The sequence below is a fragment of the Adiantum capillus-veneris genome, unplaced genomic scaffold (assembly GCF_014529385.1).
Source record: "Adiantum capillus-veneris isolate H3 unplaced genomic scaffold, ASM1452938v2 Hic_scaffold_33, whole genome shotgun sequence".
Classification (NCBI taxonomy): domain Eukaryota; kingdom Viridiplantae; phylum Streptophyta; class Polypodiopsida; order Polypodiales; family Pteridaceae; genus Adiantum; species Adiantum capillus-veneris.
This window is the reverse complement of record NW_028221440.1, coordinates 3,270,648-3,274,534: the sequence shown is the minus strand read 5'-3', so window position 1 is coordinate 3,274,534 and position 3,887 is coordinate 3,270,648. Positions and strand designations below refer to the sequence as shown.

Here is a 3,887-nt window from a genome sequence, read left to right as displayed (position 1 = left end):
CAAGAACAAGGATGGCAAGAGATACCACGTAGAGAAGTCTGTTAATAATGCATACCAAGAGTAGCCAAATTTGAACTCCAATTGTAATGGAATTGGCCTATTTAACTTTAGAGTAGTGGAAATTAATGAGAGTACTTTTGAGAAATGACTTTGTGAGCATAGCGGGTGAACATAATTGAAGATAGCAACATAATCATAAGCAATTAGTTAACTTGGCATGAACAATACTTTTGCAAGAGAGAGAATTTAGAGAACATGACAACAGTTGAGAACCGGATTTATGTGGAGCCGGTCCCCCCTCCAATAGGCATTTGTATTATGATTTCTCCCATTAAGAGAGACTTGTAATAATACAATCTTTGTGTTCCTTGTAACCTAGGTGATGCAATGAAGATGGAAAGCTTCATGCATCACAAGCATAACATAAACTTGAAGAAAGCTTTAACTATCCCAAGGTCAGTCCCAAGACCTCAAACACCCTTCAAAGGTGGAGAGAGCTAGCAGGGAATGAGGGTAGGGAAGAGAAAGAAGAAACATTTCATAGGAGAAAGAATTAGTTCCTCACTTATCATAACTCTTCTTGCTAGCATACATAATAGCATAGTAATGAAGAAGAAGAGATGGCAAGCTTAAGCATTGAAGCATGGCTCTTGGTTGGATTTGCACTCCATAGCCCAGAGTGTGGTGTAGCGCTCTCAACCTCTACTTGCTTGGAGAAGGAGAGAGAGCTCTTTCACTTTTCATAGCACACAATGAGAGTGTTTGTGTGTGTGTGTGTGTGGGTGAGTATACCTTCTAAGAAACCCCCTAGCTTGCTTGGGTCGACCCCCCCCCCTTGTAGCTCATGCTTGAAGCTCATTGGACCCCTCCGGGCCTAGCCAATCACAAGCAGGAGGCATTACAAGCAGCAAGGGTAGCCTTGGGACAAGTGTCCCCCTTTCCATTTGAGAGAGAGAGGACTTGATAAATGCAAAATCAATTAATTAAATATCCTAAATTATCATTGGACCCCTTGGGTGGCAAACCAATATGCTTCAGGCACACCATGAGGGCAACATGAGGAGGAACTTGACAAGTGTCCCTTCTGCTTTCTTTGTACCATGCATGGCTTGTGTGAGTGTGTGGGTGTTCTCTCTCATCCCCCCCCTCATGTAGGCTCACCCCCTCCTTGTAGGGATTTATCTGACTCAACACCAAAAGGCCCTCATGCATAGGGGTTGGGACCTAAAGCACTTAAGCTTGCCGTGAATTGGATGCAGTCTCAAGCACCACCTAGCTTTCCACAGCCACCATGTGACAGCATCTGAGAACATTACCTCTCAAAGTAATGCTCACCTGACATCTTCATGTTCTGCAATCCACTTTTGTCGAGTGATGGTTTTGTTGAGTAACACTTCTTCACAAAGACCTCCACTATACCGTGCCAAACCGACAAGAAACGAGGATGGTACATTATTGAAATAAGGCAAAAAGGCATGAAAGATGTCAATAGCCCTTCATAAACATATTGATAGACCTAGAATACAAAGCCATTGCTGGCAAAAACATCAAGAAACAACATCCATTGCATGTTGAAAGTTGATGGGAAGCATGCCCAAATTGTCACCGTCCCAAAATTAAGGCCTTGGCCGACAGCTCAATCATGGAAGTGCCAAAGCGCATACTAACACATATCTCACTCGTCATGTCCATCTGTAAATCCTTCGATATATCCACCTCGATTTGCCCCTCCATCACACAAGACTGGTCGGAAGGAAACCAGGGTTTAATTCTGTTGAGCTATAAAGCTCTATGTGTAGCTTCTTCTGCTTATGGGACGTGGGATAAAATATATTTTCGATACTATGGTCATACAACACAGTGTCTCCTTCCTCACATAAATGCAAAAAGCATTTTCACATTCCTCGTCACCGTCGTCATTACCAGAAAGATACTCCTCTGGATCCTCCCTTTCAATGAGATCTCTTGTGCATTTAATTCCATATGTTTTTTCTTGAAACCCTGCATGTGACTGGCTCCTGTGACATACTAAACAGCACAGCTCCATCACAGATTGCACTTCCGGGATTAGGTGGGCTAAATATGGCCTCACTCTTGTCTCAAATGCTCCTCGAACTCTCTTCATGAGGTATGGTGATGCTGAAAATCCTCCCACCATTAGAATAGCCTCAATATTTGACTGCATTTGTTGCTCCAACAATTCAATTACCTTTTCCACCTCTGGATCTAAAATCTGGTGCAAGTCTTCATGAGTGACAATAACTTATCCATTTTCTTCTTCGGCATTGTGCCCCTCTCTTTGTCGCTGTTCAATCCACTCTTCGCGCAAGCTCCAATGGTAGATCAATCGCCTTAACTTCTAGAAATCTCCTTAACTTGAAAACCACTGCTGCAAAGTTTTCATGAACAACAATATCAATAGTAGCTCCCCCAACATCAACAACTGCAAATCTGTCACCATCTCTTAGACATGTATACCTGGCCCTATGAAGGCAATGCAAAGATGCCGCTTCAGGCTCCAAGACTAGCCTCAAAGCATAAGGACTTACATACTCTGATTGGGAACACTCCAGAAAACCTGTCGCGAGTCCTGCATTTTGTGGATATTGCTTCATTTTTTGCTTTGCCTGTTCTGCCCATATTGCAGGCACCGTAATGCACCACTGAATATCTCGCCTTTTCAGTTTGTCTTGAAGGTGTGCAAAGGCAAAGTCGGAGAGCTTGTGAAGATCATCCGTCACAAGGCGGTCGATGTTGAGCCCAACTGGCAGAGGCTCGCAGCTTCATTGACAAGAATACGGAGCTCCTACCTCATGGGCAAGATAGAGCTGAAAAAAACTAACATAAGCCCATTTGGTAAAATGTGGGCACATTTCACTCTATCGTGAAGAAAATTGGGTTCCAAAGGGATAACTGAGCGGCACATTTCACTCTGTCGTGATGAAAATTGAGTTCCAAAGGGATAACTCAGCGAGCAACCAGCACCAAGATTATCTTCAAGGCGAGGATGTTTCATTGAACGAAGAGCTTTCTCATACATCACAAAAACAGCCAGGTAGAAGACAAGGGGTTCCACTTGTAAAAACAAACTCGTCTATGTTTTGCAATAACGGGATGAAGTGGCTGTCTTAGTTTGTGAGGGCCAATCCAGGACATGGTGGATGTCTCGGGGGTCGCTCTTGTGGACGTACGTGAAGCCCGAAAAAGTGGTGCCTAAGTCCAAAACCATCATGACCTTAGGCCGAGACCTCCATGCCTCGGCAGAAGATGTCGTTCATGTTTGACTTCTCATCTGCTTGCTTTACATGGAGACGCAGGTATGACTTGGATGGAGCTTTCGCTTCATAGTTCAACTGCACGACCGAGAGGGGGAGGGGAGAGCGCAAGAGCGCATGATAGAGAGAGAGAGACTCAAGCCCGGTTCAGACGCTGCGGCGGAAATGCTTCCCATAGGGCGTCTAAGTGGGTGGCAAAAACCTATTTGCTACAGCAGCAGGTATCATCTTCCTCCGAGCCTGCCATTTTTCTTCTGGCACCCCCACTCGGAAGAGCTGCTGGCCTCTCTCCACCTCTCTCTGTTTTTCGCTCTTCTTCCTCCAGCACCGTTCAGACGAGGCGGCGTAGACCTGCAGAAAGCCTTTCTTCGTCTGAACCCAACCTCAGTGAGAGAAATGTCTTTAATCGCTGCATACTCCACTAGAATCTCACGAGATCCCCCTTTTTGCTCCTCACCAATCTCACAAGATCCCTTTGCTTCTCCCCTTTTGAGACAGATTCCAAAAAGCTCTGCGTAGATTCGAACAAAGGTGCTAGATAATAATGCCTCTAAACTCTCCAAGCTGACGATTCAATTGTGTTCGGATGATGCCAATCTTTCCACTTTTCTA

At 44.8% G+C, this 3,887-nt stretch overlaps 1 pseudogene; it reads right to left on the bottom strand.

The window, feature by feature from the left end:
• Positions 1–1,414: 1,414 nt before the first annotated feature.
• On the bottom strand, positions 1,415–3,010 carry LOC147417015 (uncharacterized; annotated as a pseudogene).
• Between the last annotated feature and the right edge of the window lie 877 nt (positions 3,011–3,887).